General features: G+C 42.3%; 1 pseudogene; it reads right to left on the reverse strand.

Moving 5' to 3' along the window:
- Window positions 1-13,962: 13,962 nt before the first annotated feature.
- Window positions 13,963-15,006, reverse strand: LOC147898493 (mitochondrial uncoupling protein 5 pseudogene; annotated as a pseudogene).
- Window positions 15,007-15,219: the final 213 nt, after the last annotated feature.

The raw sequence follows: 15,219 nt of genomic DNA on the forward strand, positions 1-15,219 counted from the left end.
ATTATGTAGAGCATCTACAAGCATGTCTATAAACACGCTTATATATGTGTCTCTCTATAGAGCGTCTATAAGAACATCTATAAGAGCATCTATAAGAGCGTCTATATACGCATCTGTCTTTAAAATTTCTAGCAGGGTGTCTATTTGTGTGTCTATAGGCGCATCTATATGTGCGTCTGTCTGTTATATAGATGCGTCGATAGATGCGCAAATAGACGTGCACGTAGGTTTTTTTTTAGTTAAGGAAATGCGTCTGTGTGCACGTCTGTAGGTGCTTTGTCTTGTTGTGCATTATCTTGTTTTATGTCTCAAGAGGAGAGGCATCATTGTTCATGTCCATGATTCCCTCCCTATGATGAGTGTTGGATGAAGCTCTTTGACTAGGAAGAGGAATGAAAAAGTTAAAAATCTCAGATGAACATGAATATCTACAGTCATCTTGATGTAGTCACTGTGGAGACAAAGAAAATTTTTATAACCTTGGGTTGTATATGCTGGTGAAACATATTGGCAATGTCCCTACTACACACATTCTTAGAAACATCTCCCATTGAAGCACCTTATATGAGAGCACAACAGGTAAGGCAAAATTTGCATGTTAGTTGAGAGGAAAGTATGTAGAAGTTAGAACCGAGCAAATGCATACCACAATAGATGTTATGGACCCTTAAACCAGGGCATAAAGCCATCCACAAAGCTTAATGTTCTACCCTTGCAATTGCAAGGTGTTATCTGAAGGATGGAATGAAAGTATTGAATGCTTTAACATATTTGGGTCAAGTTGACATGGTTAGGTGAAGTTGGATAATGCTTTTAGAAACTAGAGTTGATTCTATCAGTAATAATCCATCTCCATGGAAAACTTTGTGATGCATGTCATAAAGTTTCACACGGTTGTTCTAGCTTCTTCTTAATGAAAAAGCATTCAAAAGTGATAAATAAAGCATTGCTTATATTCAATTGTTCATAAATTCCAATAACTTAAAAGGGCATGAAAGTTGTTACTTGAATTATTTGGCAAATGTTGGAACCCTAAATTTACTTCTAATGTGTTGATGGCTCCTTTATCAAATAGTTGGTGCTTGAATTTATGAGGGTTGTAAAAGGGCCTTCTTAAGAAGTTGTGGATGCATCAATTGACCAAGACATTTAGAATGTGAGTCCAAAGCTAATGCTACACAAAGGGGCATTTACCTCCTAACTCACCATAGCAAGGAGAACAAAGTAGACACTCCATCATCTATATATACTTTTAATTCACCATAGAAACAAGTATGCAAAACTTAGGATGACATCTTGCATGAAAGTGACATGTTTGCCATGTGCATATGGCATAAAGGATAAAAGTGTCAAAAGAATGTAGGATCATGTTAAACCTAGTGCACACAAGATAGGCGAAAGAACTAAGGTGGCTCAAAGCACACTAAATAAGACATGAGAGGGAGATAGCAAATGATCTATATCTCTTGCAATGTGTGTTCAACAATACATGATAAGCCTCTTATATAGAGAGTGCCCCTTGAATAGTCAACACATGTGGGATCCTCTCATCCACATCTCTTCTTGTGGATATCCTCAATCCACATCTCCACATCATGTAGTCCACATCTTAGGGTGGCTACTTTAATACATTCCTTATCACATACCTTTGCCCTTTAATCTATGTGCTCATGGCACCATATCTCAACACCTCCCCTTGGTGCCATGATCCTTTGGCTACTGCAAGGTGGTCAGATGTGAGTTACATTCCATCACCTCCCCTTAGTGCATGCATTGCTACTTAAGGTGGTCAAGTGTGGATTTTACATGTCAATACCTCCTCTGGGTGCTTTCATAGCTACTCTCAGGTGGTCAGGCTTGATTTACAAAACATAGGCAAGGTTGGCAAGGTTTTTGTTTCTCAATACATTCCATTGATGTCACTTTTGGCTCATGGCTTGATGACGATGGCGTTCGGTGTAGCTTCATGCATGATGCTTTGTTCTTCCATGTGCCTTAATGCTTTATGTGTGGATGCCATGCTTTGTGCTATGGTCATCTCATGCACTTGTGCTTTTGGCATGCTTATGACAATGATGTGTGCATTCATGCTTTGCTTTTCCATTTGTTGCAAAGGTCTTACCATGAGCTTTATTTTGCTTCAATGGCAGTGTCTAATTGCTAACAATGATTATGATCCGACAGGCGCGTAGAGCTCGAAAAGATGATCACTTTTCCCTTTTGGAGCGTGTCCAAATCCTTCCTGGATTGCAAGTTATGGCTTCTTGAAGGTTTTGTGAAGAAGAGGAGGCCTTGATGATGTGGCAGAGGCTGTTCACATGTTGAATTCAAACTGTGCTTACAAAGGGACGGTGCTTGGGTGGCACTTAACTAATCCTACCCTAACCATAGTTACCTATTTGACCAAAGGTGAACTAACCCTAGTGTGACCACCATCTCAACCATCGGTGTTTCTAACTAACCTTGGTTAGTCATTATCTGCCATGTGTCAATCTAAGGGAACCTTGGAGAAAGAAAAGATTTGAGGCAATGACAAAGCTATTGTCGACCGCGATTCGCTAGGAGTGACATAAACTCCTTAGCATCAGGAGGGTTGGCATTTGTGCGACTAAAGAAGAAGTTTGGTGTCAATGAAAGTAGTGCACTGCGCAGGCATGGATGCTTTGGAGCACCTGTTGGATAGCTGAAAGGAAAGCAAAGAGTGGACACAAACTCAGAATACTTGCATTACTTGGTTGTAGAATGAAGAAGAGTGAGGTCCTTAAGTAGGCACCTCATACATGCTCACTGACATCACTGATGACCTCAGAGCTCCACAATCATCTCCTCAATCTGCTCCTAGATGCTCTCAATCATCCTATGTGGCTCTCCACCACCTAACTGTGCTTGTGGGCACCTAACTGTGCCTCTAGCACTCACACATAGAAACATAAGGTGTGCCTGAGGCATACACCTTGAGATATCCCAACAAACCCCCCCTCAAGGGAATGCCTCAGGCTATGTCAAGGATACATCTAGTCTCATAGTTTCTCATGCCATCTCATGGTGGTCAAGGATTAATCTATGGCTAGGTTCTCATGCTAGCAAGGGTTCCCTTGGGTGTAAGGTAAACAAAAGGGATACAAAAAGACCTTCCAATGGTTATCTCCCCTGCATGTACATGCACACAATGTCTGCAGGAGGTACCATGGAGCAAAACATACACATGGCCTACATCATAAGGTGACCAGAGGTGTTTACAATAGTTTATTTCATTCATTTTGGAGGACTATCCAGGCTGAGTACCTTGACATAAAAAGAGAGATCTGGAGCATACATAGAGATGATTTAAAATGCATAATCTTCATGGGATGCCTCATCTTGTGGAGGCAAAATATCCATGTTAAGGCAAGGTCTTACCACATGGGCAGTGTCTAGTCCCTTATAAGATGGTACTATGATAGAACAAGTGGATCTGAAAATCATATCCTTCAAGAGAACAATTATCTTGTCATCTCCATAGTTGTGTAGAGAAGCATATCTTAGGTATCTGACCTTCATCTTTTTCTTGTACTTGGAGTCAAATAAAAGTGCCAGGAGAGGGTAGATCTCTGGTTTTGTAGTTGCTTCCTTTTTGGCAACCATTGTTTTGGCAATCTTCAACAAGGAAGTCAGGTTGGCATTTTCATCCTTTGTAGCATAACAAGACATTGCTTTATGTTTTGGCTTTTCACACATTTTGCATAAGCAAGCCATGAGAGGGTCTACTAACCCAGGTATTGGGCAGTGTCTTCTCTCTTACAAGGCTTAGAATAACAACTGAAATGCTTCAAAATATAAGCATTTAATGTAGCAAAGTCTTGTGACCAAATTTCAAACAATGATGCTTCTTCTTACATGCTTCATAGAAGTGGCTAAAATGAATACTTTCCAATCAAAACCAGGTCTAGCAATTCAAACAAAACTGAAGCCACACTTGTACTAAAGTTATTGAAAGTTTCAAAAAACCAGAAATGCTAGAGTAGCATTTTATGTCGCATCATCTTCAAAAACTTGTCCAAAACTGTCAAAACTGAAAAGCTGAACTTGGAGGGCTTGTAGCTCACTCTTCAAAGCAAGGAAAAGAGGGCTTTCTGAAGCAAACGAAAGCATATATACCAGAGAGGGTCCAGCACAAAGGTTGGACGAAATGGTGCGCACTTTTGCCCGAGAGAGTTGCTACAGGTTGAAACTGAGTTTTGACGATTTCTCCCTCGTTACTGAGCCAAATGACCTGAAAAATGGCTCAAAATCTTCGTCTTGAGGTCGCCCATCTACTCCTAAGAGGGCTCAGGCAATGGCGGAGCAGGCAGGGAGTATTGAGCAACAGAAGAAATTCGCTATTTGGAGAATGGCAGCCACCACAGACGTTTTTTTTTCAATTGCTTGCAGGTGGAAGTTCGCCCATACTAGAGGAGTTTCCAGCTTAGAGGGTTTGGGCAATGGTCGTTTGTAGGTGGAGAACCAAGCTCTCAAAGATTTTGGGAAGAAAGAGGAAAATGGAGAAGAAGAAGATGAAGAAGAAGATGATGATGTGGCAGAAATGGGCTCAAGGGGGATCAAAGGGCTCTGATACCATGTTGGATAGCTGAAAGGAAAGCAAAGAGTGGATACAAACTCAGAATACTTGCATTACTTGGTTGTAGAATGAAGAAGAGTGAGGTCCTTAAGTAGGCACCTCATACATGCTCACTGACATCACTGATGACCTCAGAGCTCCTCAATCTGCTCCTAGATTCTCTCAATCATCCTATGTGGCTCTCCACCACCTAACTGTGCTTGTGGGCACCTAACTGTGCCTCTAGCACTCACACATAGAAACATAAGGTGTGCCTGAGGCATACACCTTGAGATATCCCAACAGCACCTCCGTCAGGGATTTTGGAGAGGCTGTTGCAGTTGACGTTGTGAGCATCAGGGAAGACTGTGTTGTGAGCAGAAGGCTGTGGTCCGATTGGCCAGGCTAGAGCTTAAGGAGCCCGTTAGGAGTCGCTGCAGTAGGACATGCGAGTCGTGGGAGCCAGGCTATTCCTCGAAGCCTTAGTTGCTAGTTGTTGAGAGCTTTACGGGTTGCTGTTGAGATCTCAACGAACGTTGGAGGTTGCCGATGTATGCGCTCGTCGAATGGGCTATGGAGCTTGATTGTTGCTGGCCCACTGAATGAGGTGCCAGCTATTTTCTTTATTGCTTCTACCTCCAAACATGGTGACCCTCACAATGGTGACGACAGCATAAGAACTATCACTGTTGCAGCTACGACTACTGTATCGACACTAGCAGCACGCCAACAACAACCACTTGGGAGCTGCCATCGTGAGCTCGCTAGGGGTGACTAGCATAGGAGCTATGGTGCTGTAGTTGTCGTCATAGAGTAGCAGCAGTTGAGGTGTGGAGCCTTGAAGGTTCGGAAGCTTGCTTGTAGTGCTACTTTGGCACTGGCTCGCTAGCACTTTAGAGTCCTTGGGGATCTCCCTTGGAGGGAGAGCTCACAACACTCACAAGAGAATGTTCAAGAACCACTCACATTCTCTCATACTTCTCCGAAAACTAAACAAGGGTAACCACTATCTCTCTAAAACTAATCTAGAAGAAAACATGAGCTCCTAAGGCATGCCTACAATAAATCTACTACGAGACTAGACCTAAGCTCTGATACCATGTCAAAAGAATGTAGGATCATGTTAAACCTAGTGCACACAAGATAAGCGAAAGAACTAAGGTGGCTCAAAGCACACTAAATAAGACATGAGAGGGAGATAGCAAATGATCTATATCTCTTGCAATGTGTGTTCAACAATACATGATAGGCCTCTTATATAGAGAGTGCCCCTTGAATAGTCAACACATGTGGGATCCTCTCATCCACATCTCTTCTTGTGGATATCCTCAATCCACATCTCCACATCATGTAGTCCACATCTTAGGGTGGCTACTTTAATACATTCCTTATCACATACCTTTGCCCTTTAATCTATGTGCTCATGGCACCATATCTCAATAAAAAGATGTTGTAAGTTGCTAGATTTGAAACTTTCAGAAGCACAGTAATTCAAAGCACTTAGAGTTTTGAAGTTGTTTCAAAGGAAAAACATTAGCTTTTTGAGCTTCTCTTTAGGATGACTTAGTGTCACAACCTTTTGGCAAAGCCTCACATTGGCCAATGGAGATTAAAACAAAGTGGAGTGGATTGCACATGGTAGTGCCAAGACAATGGTTAATTTATTACTTGTGTATTACTTAGAGCTTGCTAGAGATTTTGCATCGTAGCAGTTTAGTTTTTTGGGGGTAGTTTTGCAGATGTTGTTTAAAAAAACATATTGTCACACAACAACACAAAGCAACTATAGATGCACTTGATAGATGCGCAAAATAGTGGTGCGTCTATAGGCGTTGCTTGAATAGAGAAATTACAGGCGCGTTTAATAGCGCGTCTAACATCGCATCTATTTGCGTGTGTATTGACACGTCTATTAGCGCGTCTACACTGAGAAAATATGGGCCTGCCTAACACTGCATCTATCAGCGCGTCTATTTGCGCGTGTATCAGCGCGTCTATTTGCGCGTGTGTTAGCGCGTCTATTAGTGCATCTACACTGAGAATTAGACGCATATTTAGACACAAAATAGAGAATACAGAAAGTGAGATTTTGGTGTACATCACTGCTTTCCAAACATTGCCCATGATTACCAAAGCACATAATTTTAATAAAAACATCAATGCTTTTTTGCAAACCCACATATACAAAAATTAAGTGAGGTGAGGAGAATGAGACAATATGTAAAATAGTTTTGCCAATATCAATGATGGGCTACGGTTCAATCTCATCCTCAATGAGATCAACCCTTGCGAAACTATGAGGATTAGCAAAAAGCGAGCGACAAAAAGTGAGCGAGCCAAAAAAAGCGAGTGAAAAAACAATAAAAGATTTATAAATCCCCCATTTTAGTAGCAAAAAATAATAACTTATTCAAAAGTGTGTATGTTCCCTCAATGCTAGAAGGTTAAGCATGCATATAACTATAAAGCCATTAACACTAATTTCACATCATCCATGAGACAGTTTGTATGTTTAATTTCCAAGTCATTGTTTGTATCAAAGACAAACGCTATTGCAATCAAGTTCTCTCTTTCCACTAGAGTAATTGAGATCATCTTTCCAAGGACTCCTTGCATGGATTAGTATAGATTCCATGCATATGTAAATGCTTAGCTTTTTTAACTTTGTTCACTCTTGGAACAAAACCCATGTTTCTTTGTTACTAGAAAAATATCCTTCCCTAATGATCTATTCTTACCTCCCACTAATCTTACAATGCAGCAAATTGACCACAAAATCATATTTTGGTGCATTAAATTTTACTATATGGTGCACAAAGACATGATAATCATCTAAAGTACGCCTTGCCATTTGATTTGATATGTAACATGACCATGTTTGGACTTGTAAATCAAAAGATACAGGGATGTGAAAATGTCCTCTTTTGGGGCAAAATAGGGAGGGTGTTAACACGCTTCCAGTGGTTTTGGCCCAAAAGAGGACATTTTCACATCCCTATATTTTGGCAAAATGTCAACATTTGATTGTTTTGGCCCAAAACTTGATGAGTTTTTAACATCCTCGCATCTTTTGATTATAAAATATAAATGGCATAATGTTACATATCAAATCAAATGACAAGGCATGATTTAGATGAATATCATGCCTTTTTCCACCATCTTAAAAACTTATGTGCATCAGAATATAAATTCTGTGACACATAACCACCCTTTTGAATACTTTATACTTCAAGCAATTATTTCATAAAAAAATTAGATTCTTTCTTTGCTTGCTTAATTTTCCAACCACTTCAACTAATTGTCACTCGCTTTTTTGGGCTCGCTCGCTTTTTCTGCTCGCTCTATTGACTACCTCCCAAACTATCTACTTCAAAATCCAAATAGGTGTTTAGATCTACAAATACATTCAACCCACTACTACTTGTGCTACTCATGTGCTCATCGAAATCAGCATCACCAATGGTAGGCTCGTCCTCACAGGTAATGGCCTCAATATTTGTATCTCCTATCTCATGATCATCCTCCTCTCTCGTATCATGGTCATCATCACCTCCATGGCCATGATCATCCTCCATACGCTCCATATTAGTAAATGTACTATACATCACTTTGGAATGTGGCATAATAGCCGGTATGACATGCCACCATCTATTATTATCCACCATTGGTTGATAGACAACCTAATTCAAACACAAATACAATCATGTTATTTTCCTTGCATCGAAGGTATCAAATATTTAAAAGTGAGTATGTTTATATGTGTGTACAGTACCTGTTCACATTGTTGCGGTTGTACTAGTGTGCCCTTCTTACTTTGCCAAAACTTTGTGGAGTAAATAGTTACAAAGCCACTTGCATGGCATTTGATTGTTGCATTAGGGACTCTTTCCACCATGTCCTTAAACCACTTTACATCCAAAACATACACAAAGAAGCGTCGAAAGTCAAGCTTAATAATATCTTGGATTATGCCACAATAATCATCCATGGCTCCATTGGCTCCCTCAAAGCTAGCAATGACGCCGCAATCTTGTGTGTTTCTCTTATCATCAATCCATTGTGTTCGAAAATGCTTGCCCTCACCATATAGCACTGAACATAGTGCACTACACCAAGACAAAATCAATTAAATAAGCAATCTAAATTATTGAAAGCTCCTAACTTATGCATAACATTCTATATACCGACCTTGCTCATGCATCCCCTAGCATACTCCCATTCTTCCATTGTGATATGCATCCCCTCGTCCTTCTCTACTTTCGCCATTTCGTCAAGTAGCCAATCCACATGAATATCCTTTGGAAGTGCTCTTAGATACTGAGGGTATGGTACACGAGATCCATGGTTTGTATGAAAGAGGGCCCTTTCTTCTTGTCTTCTTGCCTTTGCATCCTCGTATCTTGTCACCCATCTTTTCATCACATCACTATTAAGCACGCAATAGAGGTTGATATTATTAAGCAACTCTGTGTCTATTACTTTGTTGCGTCCTTTCCCTTGAGGCACAACAAAGTTCATCCTTAGGTCTTCATCATCTCTCCATAGTCATGGGAGAGAGCTATCCACATCAACAAGAAACTCAGAAAATATATACAAGTGACTCTTGTACCAACCAACCCTCGGCCATGCTACCTTCGGGTCTTGCATTTTGTCTCACAAAACCCTTCAAGGTCTTCATGAAGCGCTCAAGGAAGAACAACCATTGTGCATGTATAGTACCATATATAGCAATCTCATCCACCAAATGCACTATGAGATGTAGTTGGCTTGTGAGAATAGAACGTGGAAATGTCTCCTCCACTAAACAAACCACCGGCACTGACATAACTTGAGCATTCTCAAGCGTGGTTGGATCTATTTCCTTTGAGCTCACATACCTAGAAATGACAAAGTATACCATATTAGCAATATGAACACCTTGCATGGAGCAGTGATACGCATCACATTTTGTATCATGTAAAGTAACTCACAAGCTCACCCATCTTGTAAATACAATCCTTCACGTCCTTCATGCACTACAAGAAATGCTAGTAGGTAGTATGAACTGAACACACGAGGAGGCGGTTGATTAGTTGCTTCTAATTCACTCACAAATTTGAAAGGAAAGAGATATTATGCACATAAAATACTTACTTGGAGCATCTTGTGCCAATCATGAGATTTCAAGCCATATATTTGCTCTACACCTCTTTTCTTGCTCTTTGTAAAGGCCCCCTTCAAACACCTCATGCATCCAGTGGGAGTACAAATTGTAGTAATAGCGCACTTCACTGCCACCATCTCTAGCTTTGATAACCTCCACGGTGCACGAGGTTAAAAAACATGCCCATTTGGTCTCTCTTGTGGACAAGCTTCACGCATCCTCCCTGTGGTACATAGATCCTTCCTTATGCCTGCAGAATCTCGTGTCCCATTCAAATGTTCCCAAATGGTAGATGCCACATTCTTGAAGATATGCATGGGATTAAGCAAATGGTTGATCTTGAGGTTGGACCAATATGGTAAATGGTAAAAGATGGAGTATCTAAACAAAAGCTGGTGTTAGCGGGCAATCTTTATTTCCAGCCAATATAGCACACAATAGTTACAAACCCTTACCGGCTCATGCTAAGTGTTGGAGTCGTCATGGAACCATCCCAAATTCTCATCCAATCTCCCGCAGTGAGTGATTGTGGGAGGACTTCATTCCAAGGGGCAACATATCTAGGATGATCAGGTGGGAGAAATTGATGGTGATTCTCATAGATGACTTTACTGCCCGTGAGGCAACAAGCGAAGGACCACAAACAGGACATGCATGGTAACCCGATGTAGGGAGACCTGAACAATAGACGCAATTAAGAGTTGAAGGTGGCTTTAGGGTGCCACATCCTTTGCCTACTCATAATTAGAAGTGCAATGCTTACCTGAACACTCACCATAGCTTGGGAAGTCATGCATCGTCCACATCAAGACTGCTTTGTAGTTGAAGTCTCGTGACGAGGGAGGCCTGCTCACATCATGCACCTCGATACCTCTCCAAAGTATCTCTAGCTCGTCAATCAAAGGCTCCAAATAAACATCAGAATTTTTGACTTTATGTTTTCCTAGAATTAGAAGGGATAACATAACATGTCCTTTCTTAATCGCCATAGAGGGTGGAAGATTATAATTCACCAATATCATTGGCCATACACTGTAAGAGGTGCTTTTGAGACCAAATGGGTTCACACCGTCCATACCCAATCCAAGTCTCAAGCTCCTAGGTTCTTCCTTGAAGCTTGGCTATGTGTCTTCAATATGCTTCCACGTAGGAGTGTCTCCGGGAGTTCTCCACTTGCCATCGGTTGATCGATGGGAGGAATGCCATGACATGAGCTCTGTAATGGATTTGCACTTGAACATATATTGGATGCGAGGGATTATGGGAAAATGTCGCAGAACCTGACGAGGCACGTCCAAAGTTTTGAGATCTGCTCTATATCTTGCCTCTCCACAAGTAGGACACTCTCTTGCATCCTTATGTACTCCACGAAACAAAAAGCAATCGTTGACGCATGCATGGATGCACTTGTAATCTAATCCTCCAAGAGAGGTCACATGTTGCCTTGCCAAATCTCTTGAGGTCGGTAATTTATTCTCCCTTAGAAGCATTTTACACAATAGCCTGCACGTGAAGACCATAAATGAGGAAAAGCATTTGAGGAATTGACCCACTAGCATAATTCACCATGTTTGCAAAATAGACTTTAAAGCTTACTTGAGTAATGCATTCAAACTTGCATTGCTCCATCCATAGATGGTTTGCAAGTTTAGTATCTCACGCGAGGCACGTAGAACAGAGAATGTGCACCCCTCAAACAGTGGAGTCAATGCTGTGGTAAAAAGATCATCCTGCTCCATGCTATCATCCCTCCCTTCGGATTGATGGGCATATAAATCCTGCACCATATCATCAAACACCTCCTCCTCCACGGCTTCATGAGGTAATGGTGGAGGGCTACTATCAACATCACTCCATGCATCCGTAATGGTCCCTCTTGAAGATCCCACCTCATATCGCCGATGCTTCGCCTCCTCATGACGAGCATAGGGCAACATATGCGGGTGTGGCACTGCATCATGTATCAAATTAAAATGGGATCATAACTCAAACATATGAACACCCATAGGTATCTCAATCAACCTTAACTCTTTAACACTTACCATGTTTATGGTCGCATCCCATTCTCCATACTTTGAGATGTGATTGAGTGTAATCTTGCGTGCACGATACATGTTTCCTCGACATCGATCACACATACATTTGATTTTTTGCTCCAACCACATTTCGCGATGGTTGATACAGAGGGATTCATCCTCACTGGAGCTACTTGTTGAAGGTGAAGAAATCCTACAAATAAACAACCCAAAAATTTTGCTCTTGTATCAAATATTTAATCTTAAAACTCTATGGTGCATCTAATGCTGTGTCTAAAACCGCATCTGTTTGTTCTGTGGTGCGCGTCTGCTCTGTGTAATAGACGTGCAATTAAATGTGCATTTAGCTACATATATAGACGCGTAATTAGACGCGCTTATAAACGCGGTTTTCAAAACTACTTTTAGCGCACTTGCTTTTTTTCACATACTTTTAGCATTGCGCGGCTTGCTTTGCTATTAACAGACACAGTTTCGAGCATCCACACTTATCTCCAGGCACCCACACTTATCTCCAGGCACCGACACTTGATATATTCCTCCACAATAGTGGGCTGACAAAAGCTCAAGAGATGCGCATACAGAACAGCCAACAAATGCTGTCCCCAAGCACTTTTTGAGCTATGAATTTATATACACTCTTTTTATTTTTCTGGCTTTCAATTTTCTTGTGCAACGTTCTATCAATTAATGCCTTGTGAACTAAATGTTTTGGAGTTGTAATGTTTTATTTGAAATTGTAATTGTCAGCTATAGACATACTTGCAAGAGTGCTAATTAAAATGCGGTTGGCTGTAAGAATTGAATTACACAATGTGGAAATGGGATTCCTGTAACTACATAGCATACACAACATACACAGCATTCTGTTCAAGCACACAAAATTTAAAAAGTATTATGTAGCGTGTCTATCAGACGTCTATATACGCATCTGTCTGTTCGAGGGGCATCTATTTGCGTGTCTATAAACGCGTTTATAAACGCGTCTATAAATGCGTCTATAAATGCGTTTAAGGGTGCATATGTTTGTTTTTTAAATTTTCTGGCAGAGTGTCTATTTACGCGTCTATATGCGCATCTATAGGCGCATCTGTCTGCTATATAGATGCACCTTTAGACGTGGGTCTCTAGACGTGCAAATAGACGTGCAAATAGACGCGCATGTAAGTTTTTTTTAAGTTGAGTAAATGCGTCTGTGTGCGCGTCTGTAGGTGCTTTGTCTTGTTGTGTCAAATAGACGTGCAAATAGACGTGCAAATAGACGCGCATGTAAGTTTTTTTTAAGTTGAGTAAACGCGTCTGTGTGCGCATCTGTAGGTGCTTTGTCTTGTTGTGTCAATAGAGTACCCACAATGCAATGGTCTAGTGGAGGGAACCACCGGCATGGTATTACCCAAAGGGATGCCATTGCTTCACCCCCCTCCACTTCGCATCTGGGTTGAAAACAATCATTCCCATTGAGTTGGAGTTATGTACGAAGGTTGAAGTTTGCATTAGAGCATTATGCGGATGAGAAGGAAACACTTTCATCCAAGTTGCATGCCTTGGAAGTATTGGATGAGTTGCCTTTATGGACGCCCAACAAAATATTGTAAAAGCAAGATCTAATGAATAGGCAAGAATGGAGTCCAAGGACTTTGTGTGCTTTTAGAGGGGACAAATATAGTGGGCATTGGGTGAGGTTAGAGAAAGTTATGGAATGAATTGTTCTTTATATGTCAGCGTGTTTGTTTCAAGTTTTTTGATGTAGCATTTGTTGGTTGCCCTCATAGGAAGGTCTAACTGGAGGTTCTAGTTCGAGATGAGAAAAATAAGTGTTTTTGAAATAAGCATTTGGTTTTTTATGATTGGGCTTGCTATTTGCATTCCTCTCTCTTTCTTCTTCTCTCTTTCTCTTGCTATTTGCATCCCATCTTTTTCTGCCCCTTCCTCTCTCTTCCTTTTCTCTCCCTCTCTCTCTCTCTCTCTCTCTCTCTTCCTCTCTCTCTCTCTCTCTCTCTCTCTCTCTCTCTCTCAGGCCACATGAATGAAGTTCATCTTGTTTTTCTATTGTCTCGCCTATGGATGCAAGATGTAGTTGAAGATGATAAGTTATATGGTTGGTCTTGTAGAAGCACGAAGTAGATCTCTCATAACACGTCCACACTTGGGATTAAGCCATAAGGTATGATATCTACGATTTTAGAAGATGAAGATAGTGCTAATCTTTTAAAATGAATCATGAAGCAGTTGTTAAAAGTGACAAATCTCTGTCTCACTACTCTATACTCGTCAAAAATTTTGGAGCAAGTGTCGGATTTGCTCAAGAGTGACGAAGAGTACCACCGTGAAGGGGCCTTGCCTCATCACGGTGGGCACGAACCCCTTGTACAGAGCCATCGGCCCTTCCGCCTCCACCGTCTTCATGGCACAGTCGAGAGCGCCTCTGTACTGTGCTTCTTGCCCAGCCTCCGTCTTCATGTTCATCACCCTCGTCTTGATCACGTCTATGGGATTCGACGCCACCGCCGCAACCACGCCTGCCGCGCAGCTCGCCGTCACATGCGTGGCTATCCCATCCTTCATCACCCCCCTCTCTATCAAGCATTCCTTGGCTTGATCATACGTCGCTAGCTGCGACGCCGTCACCACCATCGCCCTCTGCACCGTCAGGGCCGAACCTCTCCACAGAGATGTAACCCCTTCTTGCTTCACCATTCTCGCCAATGCGTCTGCCACACCTTTGTAGTTCCGTCTTTCGTGGAAGGGAAGCCGCCCGTCCGCCTGCATGCGCACCATGGCCACATCCGCGGGATTGCCCACGGCAGCGCCGACGGCTCCCCCCACCAGGCCGGCAGCGATTTTTTTGACAACGGGAAAGCCCCCTTCCGCAGGGGGTTTGCTCCATTTTTGTTTCAGGACCTCGTACAGGCCCAGCCGCGTGGTGGAGTAGAGGGCCTGCCTCAAAACCGTGGCGGAAATGCCCGAGAAGAGAGCATGGAGACCTTCGGTGTGGGCGATTCGGAAGCCAACGGCGATGGGGCCGGCGGGGGTGCTGACGACGGGGCTGGAGGAGGAAACGAGAGCGAGAGCGGGCTGAAGGGCGACCTCGCCCTGGAGCTGCATTCGGACCTTGATGAGGTCGAGGGGATGGGTGGAGCAACCAGCAACGATGGAGGCGAGGCCACCTTCCAAAAATCCCTTAAGGCCCATGGCGGAATGAATGTGAGGAGAGGGGGAGGGTCGGGGACGTAATAAAGAGGGGAAGTAGCAGGATGGATAAAGAGGAAGGCGAGCTGCTGCAATGCGGAACAAGGGAAAGGGGTAGAATATCTATATATACGTGGTTGGTGGGTTGACGAGGTCGTGGAGAAAAGAACCTTCCCCGGGCTTCCGCAGTTCAACGCGTTTCTTTTGTGTTCTTCTTCCGGGAAAACAGGCTGAAACGGCCTTTTGGTGTGCCCCGCTCGCTTTCGAGGACTCGC

This window comes from Dipteris shenzhenensis, chromosome 9 (assembly GCF_047967505.1).
Source record: "Dipteris shenzhenensis isolate YYH24624 ecotype China chromosome 9, Dip_SZ_1.0, whole genome shotgun sequence".
Classification (NCBI taxonomy): domain Eukaryota; kingdom Viridiplantae; phylum Streptophyta; class Polypodiopsida; order Gleicheniales; family Dipteridaceae; genus Dipteris; species Dipteris shenzhenensis.